Source organism: Brassica oleracea, chromosome C9, assembly GCF_000695525.1.
Source record: "Brassica oleracea var. oleracea cultivar TO1000 chromosome C9, BOL, whole genome shotgun sequence".
Lineage (NCBI taxonomy): Eukaryota > Viridiplantae > Streptophyta > Magnoliopsida > Brassicales > Brassicaceae > Brassica > Brassica oleracea.
The window spans coordinates 36,991,638-37,004,602 of record NC_027756.1 but is presented as its reverse complement, the minus strand read 5'-3'; the positions used below and the strand labels follow the sequence as shown (position 1 = coordinate 37,004,602).

The 12,965-nt window shown below is 27.8% G+C and overlaps 1 long non-coding RNA gene across 2 annotated transcripts; it reads left to right on the top strand.

Moving 5' to 3' along the window:
- The first annotated feature begins 1,823 nt into the window (after nt 1–1,823).
- Nucleotides 1,824–6,191, top strand: LOC106316627. 2 transcript variants are annotated; one of them, XR_001264905.1, is made up of 5 exons: nt 1,824–2,776; nt 5,464–5,586; nt 5,649–5,708; nt 5,799–5,925; nt 6,002–6,191. It is a non-coding gene; the product is annotated as an uncharacterized LOC106316627 (long non-coding RNA). The 2 variants fall into 2 exon arrangements; XR_001264904.1 differs by lacking the exon at nt 5,649–5,708 and having other exon boundaries at nt 1,830–2,776.
- Nucleotides 6,192–12,965: the final 6,774 nt, after the last annotated feature.

Sequence of the window (12,965 nt, the reverse complement as noted above, 5' to 3'; positions counted from 1 at the left end):
GTAGTCACTAAATTCAGTAGGGAAATCCCTGTTTTCTTGTAGTGGTTGTCAATATCGTTCGCCCCAATTTATATTCCAAGTTATTTCCAATAAAAGTTAAAAAAAAAAAAGTTATTTCCAATAACCTCTCAAGGAAACTACAAGGCTACAACATTTTAACATAAAATTCCACCTCTTTTTTAAAAAGTAATTGTAGAGACACTTTAATATAAAAGCTGTTTCACGAATTTTACAGCTACACAATTACTCTTTTTTCATTTTTTTCAAGAAAGGAAATCATATACTCCCTCTGTTTTACAAAAATAATTTTTTTAGTATTTTCACACATATTAAGAAAATACATTAAACTACCATAATAAATGTATCATTTTCTATAATTTTTAATACTCCCTCCGTTTCGTAATATAAGTCGTTTTGGATAAAAACGCGAAGATTAAGAAAATTATTATGTTTTTAAAAAGTATTTTATAATAAATAGGTTAGATATAATTTAACCAATAAAAAATAAGTCTATTTAATTTGATTGGTCACACTGTATTCAATAAATGTAAAAGTTACATAGAAATACGAAAACTACTTACATTTTGAAACAAAATTTTTTTCCTAAAACTACTTACAATATGAAACGGAGGGAGTAACTTTTAACCAATAGTAATTCAATAAAGTCAATTAATTTTCTTGAAGTTTACAAAGTTTTCATAGAAAACACAAAAATACATCTTTGTGAAACAATTTTTTTCTTCTAAAAAGTCTATCTTAATGAAACGAATGGAGTAGTTGATAATGTCAGATAATAATAAATAACATTAAAATGATAATATTGTATGGCATAGTTTCTATTGTATACATGTTCAAATTTTCTTAATTTCTTATCTTTTGAGATTTTTCTCAAAAATACGATATTCTGTTTTTCTGCGAAATTGTAAGAAAATTGTATTGATCATTGATTCTCCATGCATATTGATCATTGATAATTTGATATATTTATTATAAAGAATAATTTTTTCACTTCCAGCAAAAGCGTTCTTTGAACTATTTTTCTGAGATTCTATGACTGAAAACCTACATTATGGTAGCTACGTTCCTGAACTCATTATGCTTATTGGCACTGGCAGCCCAAATTTCAGCGTTTTAAAAGACAAATGTGGAATGTTTCATGTTGGTCGTCATCCTATATTATATTGGAAGGATGGAATGAAAACTTGTAAGGATTTTATTTTGGGTTCACCAATCACTGACAAATTAATGTTTCAGATGTTTCATGTTGGTTGTCAGCCACATAATGGTCGATCTGTTTGATCTTCAATGTCTTTATTGATCTGTTTGATCTTCTGTCTTTATATTTCAGTCAATACCTTGTGAATGCTTATTCTATACGCAGTAAAGCACTTCTAACAATAAATACTTACTAAGTATCTAAATAAATAAGGAAAAGAAAAAAATATAAAATTTAATAAAGAGATAACAAAAATTTCTCAAATTACAATTTTTGAGAAGCTCTTTAGATACTATGATAACACATGTCAATATGTGACTGATTTAACTTTATTTTAAACATATATTAAAATTTAATTATATAATTAAAACTTACTAAAATATTAGTTTTATTTGATTTAGAACTCCTTTCTTAGATACTAAGAGCATGATTATCTCAATATCTTAGGTGGTCTTTTTTTTTGTCAACGATTTCATTTCATAAACTCAAAACAGACTAATTCGAGAACAAAGTTTGGATACAACACTCAATGTGAAAGCAACATCAAAACAAGTGGTTGTACATTGATTAAAACTGCAAGAAAGTTGAGTGAAAAGAGTGACAAGGTTTCTGAAAAGAAGACCTGTGATCTTAATCATGTCCAGCAACGCATGGCAGAGAAGAGGACAATAGAGTCCAAAATTAACTGAAGACTTGAGAGTCTATGAGTCTTTGCTGATTGAAGAGCTTCAAGCATCCTTATAGCTTCCTTGGCAAGGGACGAGCCTGCGCTCAACAGAATAGAGGAGACTTGGGAGTCATGGGCTTCACCCTTTCCATTGATAGATCACTCAAAACCTCCACTTTTTAAAGTTTTGAACCACATTCCATTCACCGAATCAGTCGGAAGGATTTAAACATGAACAGTTAGGGACCCTACAGCTACAAACTCAGAGGCAACAAAGCCTCGCTTTATGAAGTCTGAAAGCTGTGAAGAGGACCACCACTGCCAAATGAGTAAACCTGAAACAATTGGAACCAAAATCACCAAGGCAAAGGTCCAAATAACCTCATACAGCGGTAACAAACTGGTACACCACAGTGTAATATCCTCATACTGAGGTAAATAGAGTTTCATAATGAAACTCACAGAGCCTGCAACATCCTCAAACTGAGGTAAAAAGAGCTTCAAAAAGAGCACATCATCCTCATTCCAACGTAAAAGGAGACTCTTATTAAGATAATTAAACCCTAACAAAAGACAAGGTTCTAAGATAAGTGATTTACTCCAATAGACTGAGAAACCCAAACCTTGTGGACGCTTGATGAGGAATTAAAGAAAAAGAAAAATATCAATTAATAGAAGATATGTCTCCTAAATAGGGGCTGGAACCGTGTCTTAGAAGACACGTGTTACCATTGTATGAGAAGGGAAATCTCCTTTCTCTCTCTCTCTCTCTCTCATCAAGCAATCCCCTTTCTCCCTCTCTCTCATCAATGCAGAGGAGGCGACGATCTACGCGACGAACCCTCGTGAGATAGAGAGGGACAGTGAAAGGGACTCATGTGTAGATTAAACGGGTAACGTCTTCTCTTCTTCTCTTTCTTCTCTGTTTGCATCTGAAAATTAGATTTTGTTGTAGAAGAAAAAAAATGTCTAATCTATAGATTCATGGGTTTTGTTTCTGATTTGCACTACAAGAAAACTTGTAAATAACCACAAATGAGCCACAAAAAATTTGTGGCTAGAGTTTTACGGCTACAAATAGCTACAAAAATAGCCACCGTATTTAAAAAGCAAAACTTGTGGCTATTATATTTCAGTCCAGACCTTGAGGATAGTTAGCCACAATTAGTCACAAAACAGTTGTAGACGTAAAAAATCCACTATTAACCACAAAATAATTTGTTGAAGTATTTAGCCACAATGTAATTTGTGGCTATTTGGAGAAATATAGATCCTAAACTTATTCTAAACCCTAAACATACCCTAAAACCATTTATCCTAGATCATGAATTGAACTCTTAAATACAAACGTCAAACGATATGAATAGTAATATATTTTAGATATATATATATATACACTAAATATATTTATTTTTTTATGTTTAGGTTATATTTTGATGTAAATATGAACATGTTGAAATCGGTGGACCAACCAATGGAGAAATAAACTATTGTTGGTAAAGCTAACTAATTAAGACATTTGAGGATCATGAGATATATACACTTAAACCTTTACACAATGACTTTTAACTTTTCTTGTTCTTAATTTGACATTTCTTTTCATCAATTAGTTTTTTTTTATGTTCTCTATGCAGGAACACAAAAATAGAAAAAGAAAAAATTATCCTTGACCAATGATGTCAAACTACCCAGATCACATCCTCCCATCCAAACCCTCTACTATAAACCTAAACCCTATATACCAAACCCAAAATCTAAAACATCAAACCTAATCTCATTTTAAATCTATACTACATAAATCATACCTTAATCTAATATTCTAAACCCCAAACTCAAACCCTACATATAAAACCATGAATCCAATATTTTTAAACTTCAAATATATTATTTAAACAAACTCAATTTTTTTTCATGTAAACAAATATATAATTAATATCTATTCCAATCTTTCTAAATTCCGTAGCGATAAATATAATTTAAGCAAAGCCAATTATGGTAAAGTCATATATAATTTAATTGAATGTTTTACATAAAATTTATTAAAGCATGCGGTCATGAATCTAATTCATTATATATGCAAAAAAAAAAAAATCTTTGGCCAAAATTATATCCTTCCGCCAAATTTTTCTTCCTTCCCTGCGCGCATCTTGACCAAAATTAAAACGATAAAAAAAAAAACTCTTCAAATTTTTCATTGGTTGACAAAGTAGCTAAAGGATTGCTATCTAAAATTTTAGACCATTGATTAAATTTGATCCAATGGTCAAGATCACTTTGTGTTTCTTCCTCGTGTCTCTCACTCTCTCTTTTCTTCACAAAGATCTCATCTCTCTTTCATTCCTGAATCTCGAATTCTCAATCACGTTGTTCACCAAAGCTTGTTCGTCACCAAAGCTCATCACCGTAGCTCATTTGTCATCGCCACCACTAAAGGCTCGTCGCTGTCACCACCGAAGCTCTTCGTCCACCACACATACAAAGAAGAGAAGAGAGGATGAAGAAGATCCAGCAAGTTAGAGAGGACGAAGACGAATACGATGCTGGAGAGAGACGAAGAAGATGAAGGTATCTCTCACTCTCAGATTTAGTTTTGTTTTTCATTTAGGATACTGATTTTGATGTTGTTATCGATTTAGAAGTTAGCGATGGGGGAGAGAGCGTGACGAAAGTGGGAGGACGGAATATGGTGGCGAGGGTGGAGATGGACAGCAGATGGTGGCACCGTCAACTCGAAGCAACGAAGCGGCGGAGAAGACGATGACCAATTCTTTTTTTTTTTAGGTTTAGTTCTTTTTGGGTTAAATTCTTTAAAAAAAGTTAATTTGGTTTAGTTTTTTTGTTGTAATTAATTTGACTTAGTTTGTAAATGAGTTTCAATTTGTAAACTGGCTTTAATTTATAAATAAAAATTTATTCGTAAATGTCGACAAAAAGAAAATTTACTCGTAAATCAGTTTATTATATACCAAATTTAATATATCAGACATATTTTTATTTTTATTTGTAACTTATTTTGTGATTTGTAATTTATATTTTTTTTAATAAAATATTTTCTACGATTCAAAATGTGGTTTTCTGTGGCTAAATTAGTCACAAAGATAATTTATGCTATTTGTAGATATTAGCCACAAATATAATTTGTGGATAGGTCGTAGAAAGAAAGCCGCAAATAGCAACGATGGTCTGATATCCACGAGCTCATAGTCAGCGAATTATATTTGTGGCTATTCGTAGCTATGAGTGAAATAGCCACAAAATTCAATCATCAGCCACAAAATTTATAGTGGCAATTCTCATATTTTCTTGTAGTGTTGGTAAAGCTGTCAACTTTGATTATATCTCTGGCAAAGAGGAGGTTATTTGCATGTAAATGTTCTCAGTGTAGTGTTTGTTGTTGGATCATGTCTCTTTCTGTTCTTGATTGAAAGTTTTGAATTTTTTTTTTGATGAATTTGTGTAATCTGAGAACATGCTCAATCAAATTTCCATAAAGTTTGTTACTTTGGTCTCTGTTTTTTTGCCTCGTGGATCTGCTCATATCTCCTTTGCATCCATATTCAGTTACTTAAATCTCTTCCAGGAGCCAAAAGGTTGTGTAACATCTCTTATTGAACAAGGATGCGCAAGTGTATCTGTTGTACATGTCAGATACAAGACTCCAATGAAAAGGAAAACTTGAAATCTTCTCAGCAGCAATCCAATGGTATGTTGTTGTTATCTACAATGACACCAATCAAATGAGTTGACATTTGGTCGATGGTGTAGCGGTTGCTCTGAAGAAACTTGATGTCGCACCTAAAGCTGAATCAGATGATGAGTTCTTGAGTCAGGTTATTAATCTTCTTGATTCAGGAAGCTTGTGTTTACATTTTCTTTTCAAACTTATTTATATATTAATACTTTGCTCTTCCTTAGGTTTTCATGGTGTCTAGACTCAAGCATGAGAATCTCATTCAACTACTTGGTTTTTGTGTTGATGGAAACCTCCGAGTCCTGGCATATGAGTTTGCAGCAATGGGATCCTTGCATGATATCTTACATGGTGAGAATGACTTTGAGATTCCTTTGCTCAGTTCTTTTAGCTAAATAACATGTATGTCCATGTAAATTGATTACAGGTAGGAAGGGAGTTCAAGGAGCACGAGCTCTTGTATTATTGTCTGAATAGAACTTTTGTATTCTTGTGTATTATCAGTCACAGACTTGTGTAAAGTCATGCAAGTGTCATGTATCATTTCAAAGTCCATAGAGTTGTGTTAAAGTTTCTATATAACTTCACAATACTCTTGTTCTCTCTTTAACATAACTTCAAAGTCCATATAAAGTTTCATAATCTCTTTCTATTCAAAGTCCATACCAAGTAACTTCACAACACAAGATTCATAGTCTCTTTCTATTCAAAGTCCATATAAAGTTTCACAACACTCTTGTTCTCTCTTTAATCACCATTCACTCTTTTTATTCACAACACCAAATTTTATTCACAACACCAAACTTTATTCACAACACTCTTGTTCTTTTTTTTTTTTATGAAAATCTAAAACAATTGCTACACATATATGGCATCCCTACAAATATCACCAATATGATGGGTGTTCAAACTAGAATTCGTGATAGACAAATACATCAACAACTGAGAGCTGATTTGGTTGAATATATATGACGTAAACTTGGACGTGATGAAGACAACAACTAAGCTCAGATGCTTCTTTCAAATTATTCTCGATTATTTTACTAATCTTTGTTTTTATGTTTTTATTTTAAAATTTATGTTTTAAATGTTATCTTTTAATATGTTTTATTTAATAAATTAATTTTATCTTTAATAAAACAATGTTTAATATATTTTTTAAGAACCATTAATTAAGAAACTAGCATTGGAGCACAAAATCTAGGTGTTTCTTAACTAAAGTGTTTGATAAAAAAAAATTAAATTATACCAAGTCCGGTTCAAAATTACGAAGTGAAAAACTAAAACGCACATGATAATAATATGCCACTCATAATAGGCTCTGAATGGCAATTACGGATTGAGCGGTGCGGAACAAGCGGTTCAACTGTGGTACGGTTCTAAAAGTTATAAAAACATATAGATATATAGTATATATAGAGATTTTTGTTACTGTTAACTGTGATGCGGTGTGGTTCGTAACATTCGAAGCCTATGTGGTTTTTAGGTAGCTAAATGCGGTACAATGTTGTAATTACTAAATATAGATGATTTATTTTATTGTTTTTAATTATTAAATATATAGAAAATAGCACAAACACATATATAATTTTTTTTCTAAATTAAATAAAATCTCAGTAATAGCATATTAAATTTCATATTTGAGATATATAAAATAATTTTAAAATAAAATTTATATTTTTAAAAATTATATTAGTATCACTGTTTATTTTGTTTATATGAATCCCGCAGTTATACTATTTATTATACATGTTATCATTCATAATTTGTTTTGAACCGCTTATTTTAGACGAATCACAGTTGTTATACATCATGCGTTTCTCTTATACAAACCGCAGTTAAACCGTACCGCACCGTTCAATCCGCTTGTCCCGCACCGTTCAATCCGCTGTTACCATTCGGATCCTAAACTGGCGGTGCTCTAAAGGTTTGCATATAGTGTGTAACCATCTAATCTATTAAAAAAAGAGTACAAAATAGAAATACCCTTTAGTTTTGTATTTTATTTACACTAAAATGCCACTGAAATTATAAATAATATTTCCTTTTAATAATGTTGTCTTTTCTGATTAATAAATGCATTTCCTAATTCTAATTTTACCAACAAAAACGGAAACAATGAGCAAAACGTAATCTGTTTCAGTAGCTAAACTAAAACATGTGAAAAACGAAATGGTTTTATTGTTCTTTTATTGTGCTATCAGCCTATCACTTAACTGAAACCTGCAACTTTCTTCTTCACCTATCATACATATATTAGTTAATCCTAAAAATCCAAAGTTCAGTCACGTTTTCATTTGCTATCATACAACTATTAGCCGAATAAATACATTCCGAATCCAAAAAATGCATAGGCTACATCAACATTCCAATCTTTATTAATATATCTAAAATATATAAACTATAGCCTACATTTTCGCTAACTATTATATTACGTAAATAATATATTTTCTATAAATTGTTTCCAAATCAATTCTTCCTCGTTTGACTTGCTGAAGAGTCAACAATAAATGCAAGATTTTGTGAATAATTTGTATCCAAGCAATTGCTTATATTTTCCTATGCTAAAAGATATTTTGGAAACAATTTTATATGGTTCCATAATATCACGTGATTTTCTCTTCCACAGTACGTTTAAGTATATTCTATACATTAGGGTTTCACATTCACATTATATATAAGAAACAATGAATACGTATTCAATATCACCTCAACAACTCCCACACAAATCTTTTCATCCCCACTTATAGAACATAATGTCAACCAACAAGAAGAGATGGGGATGATCGATTGAGATGTAGTTTTAAATTTTATATTGTAAAATTTGGTGTATAATTTTTGTTGTAGATATATCTGCTATAGCTGTACATTTTTCTGTAGTCTATTAAATATTTCTTTATAAAACAGAAGGCTTACAGCCATTTTTTTATGTAGCTTTATAAATTGATTTACAACATGATTGGTATTTCAAAAGAATGTAGATAACAATTAAAGCTAAAGTGTGTATCTACAGCCCAATCAATCATTCCCATTATTTGTTGGTTGGCTTTTCTCGACCAAAAAATATATATATATATTCAATTGAGCTGACAAATACAATTGGACCTCCAACAATTTATGATAACTCAAATTTTTATTTTTGTATACACAAATTTGAGCCCATAAAAAGATGTAATCATCTATCTTATAAATTGATACTTTCATTAATATTTATTTACAATTATAATCCAAATGTTTTATATCGTACAAATTTTATAGAAATTAAATAATTTTTTTCAGTCTTAATGTTATAACTAATTTAACAAGATTATATATCATACTAACTCTTAGTTCTCTATTTTTTCATATTACCAAATTCAAAAATAAGTTTTCTATATATACTTTACATACCTCTAATTATATATACATTTTTGAGTTGTTTATATGATACCAATAAATTGTTAACAGACACACAAAAAATAACTCAGTGTAATATGACTAACTCTGGCAAATGCATCATTCAGTACACCAAAAACTAAAACGAAAAAGTGAATATGTCGCGCGGATCAAGGTCTAGTTTTATATATTAAAACATAAGTCACAACCTTGATTCATGTGTAATGTTTTTAAAAATGGACTTAATAAACATATTCCTAGAAAGTCATGTTACATTTAATATCTAATCTTATCATTTTAATTTTGGGCCTACAAAGAATTTTTATTGGGCTATCAATAATTGGATTTAAACAATAGATGATCCATTGGACTTATAGATAGTATAAATTAAATAGATATAATTTAATATTGTAATACTATACTTCTATATGCTAAATATTTAAATATTTGTCGATGTTAACTTTTAAAATTATAAAGTTTTTTTTTAAATAACAAAAATCATATTATCTAACAATGATTAATCTTTATTACCTTAAACCAATGAAAAAAAATTTTAAACTATATATTTTATTTTAAAAATTAAACAAAAACTAAATGTTAATTATTTACTCGATAATATAAATCTATGAAGCAAAAAGTTTAATTTTTTAAAAACTTTCTAAATTTGTGAAATGTTACAATATCTTTGAATATGACAATAAAACAATATTTTACTAATCTTTAGATATATAGTTATGATTTTAATAATGAAATAATAATCCGAAAATATATATATATATATATAAGAAGATACAAATATATATGAAAGTTTGAAACAATCTATTCAATGAAAAAAATATACAGTAAAGTTATTATGTTTTAAAAATTGATAGACACATCTTATATATTAAAACATAAGTCACAACCTTGATTCATGTGTAATGTTTTTAAAAATGGACTTAATAAACATATTCCTAGAAAGTCATGTTACATTTAATATCTAATCTTATCATTTTAATTTTGGGCCTACAAAGAATTTTTATTGGGCTATCAATAATTGGATTTAAACAATAGATGATCCATTGGACTTATAGATAGTATAAATTAAATAGATATAATTTAATATTGTAATACTATACTTCTATATGCTAAATATTTAAATATTTGTCGATGTTAACTTTTAAAATTATAAAGTTTTTTTTTAAATAACAAAAATCATATTATCTAACAATGATTAATCTTTATTACCTTAAACCAATGAAAAAAAATTTTAAACTATATATTTTATTTTAAAAATTAAACAAAAACTAAATGTTAATTATTTACTCGATAATATAAATCTATGAAGCAAAAAGTTTAATTTTTTAAAAACTTTCTAAATTTCGATAATATAAATCTATGAAGCGAAAAGTTTAATTTTTTAAAAACTTTCTAAATTTGTGAAATATTACAATATCTTTGAATATGACAGTAAAACAATATTTTACTAATCTTTATATATATAGTTACGATTTTAATAATGAAATAATAATCCGAAAATATATATATAGAAGAAGATAGAAATACATGTGAAAGTTTGAACAATCTATTCAATGAAAAAAATATACTGTAAACTTATTATGTTTTAAGAATTGATAGACACGTATATATTATAATATATACCAATTTAGAATTGAAAATAAAATATTTATATAAAAATAAATAAAAATAAAAACCTGCGCGGTTGCACGAATCGAGATGTAGTTTTTTAATTAAAACATCACTAGTGTTTAAGAAATAATTCGTGGTCTGGTCAAATTAATAAGGTGACCAATTAATGAAAAAAATAATTGTCTGAAACATTAATTTCTCGTTATTGTTATTATTATAGGTATAAAGCTTCAGTGCAAGATCTCAGTGCTCTTTCATTGCTAGATTAGCGGAAGCCACGTTTATACTTTGTTCATTTAATAATAAAAATAATTTATCTACAAAACTCAATTATTGTGCATACGATGGCATAAATTATTGATATACAATAAAAACTCTATAAATTAATAATGTAAAAAATTCTAATATTTTATTAACTTACAGAGTTATTAATTCACATAAGATTTTATTTTTTAAGAATTTAAAAATTTAAAGTATATTTTGATGTAAAAAATAAGTAGAACACTTGATTTCACCGTATATGTAGTGATTCAATTGTAAGAATACAAATTTCATGTTTTTTATTTGATTATTTGATGTATAAAAAATATTTACCTTAAATTTAAATACACTTAAAGTGTAAAATGACAAAATAACATCAACATGTATTTAGAAATGTTAAGAAAATTAAATATAGACTTCACTATGAATAAAAATAAACTATACAATATATTTTTTACATTTATATATATAAACTTATATACATTAATTATTAATTTATGTTTATTTTGAGATTATATATTAACATAAGTTTTTTTTTAAAAAATATTATCTTATTATCTTGTCGAATTGTAATATATTTTACATTGGTCTAATTCAAAACTGATGAAATTTATTAATTTATAGCATTTATTAATTTATCGAATATTACTTTATGGAGATTCTACGTATGGACTTTGTATTTGAGAGCTAGACATTATTTACTCAGTCATCAAAGTAAATACCAATATGAGTGTAATCTTTCAAAGAAAATACTGTGCAATTATATAGACTCAGATTTTTCAAATATATGGTAGCATAATATTCAATCAAAAACTTAGGATTGTAAATTTGTGAATATTGACCAAGAACTATACACTAATCATTTATTTTAGTATCATCCTTATGTCTTTAATCTATATTTAAATTGTGTAAGTTATGATAGACAATGCAAATTTTTGTAGATATAATAATATATATATATTATATACTTTTATTGTCATTTGTAATCAGTTAACATCTTATTAATTTAATTGCACGAAATATGAACTTAACATAATTACATAACTAACTTTTGAAAAATTACCCGGAGCTATTGTTTCTATTATTCTGTCCTAAAGATAAATATGTTAGGTTTGAGTCTCGGTCTCTGTGGGACAATGTTTGTAAGTCCAACTCTGATATCGTACCGGACAACTCTCCGAGCCACTACCACATGTGAATTGCAAGTTAATAAATTAATTATTTTTATTATATACGACTATATTAGTTATTTAAAAATATAAAAGATATTTTACATTTTAAAAGTACATAGACAATTATTTAAACTTTTTCTTTAGTTTATTTTAATTTCACGTACAAAATACCAAAAATAATTTAAATAATTTAATAATTTTTGTAATAAGTTAAAAGTTATGACATATAATAAAAATATCAAAATATCATAAGTATTTAAATGTCTAATATGATAATAAAATTAAATTTTAAATAAAAAATAAACCAAACATAAAACATCAATGGTAATAGATTGACCATAACAAAAATAAATTAATACCAAATCACATCAATTGATTTTGATTCTCTTTATCATCGTTCACTTCATTTTCTTCAGATACTGTAGTGAAATCTTTATCAAATTTTAAAGTCACAAATAAAATAGTTTAGTGGATATTATGTAAGATAAAAAATCAGAAATTCAGTCAAAATTTTAAAAGTACCATCAAGATTTTATGAGTCACTTTTCATTTATGGGATATTTTCAGCAAGAACATTTTCCAATTCACTATAAGCAATTATAGAACCTTAAAACCTAATTTTTAATTTAAAATAAAATATATTTTACTAACGTAATCAAAAAAATTAAGAAAAAATTTAAAGGCTACTTACTGGTTTAACCGGACTTGAGTTTTAACAGGGTTTTGCGAGTTTTATCAAATTTTTGAATAATTATTTTTTTAAAAACCCCAACTGAATTACATATCGGATTATCGAGTTTACCGGTTCGACGGTGGATTCACGTGTTTCGAAACACTGCTGTGTGGTTAGCAATCGGTCCACCGGGAAATATTGCAATAAAGAAAAAAATTTGGCAAATTAAAGTTTGGTAGAATTGCCAAGTGTGACTCAAAACTTGGAGTCAAACCCAAAAC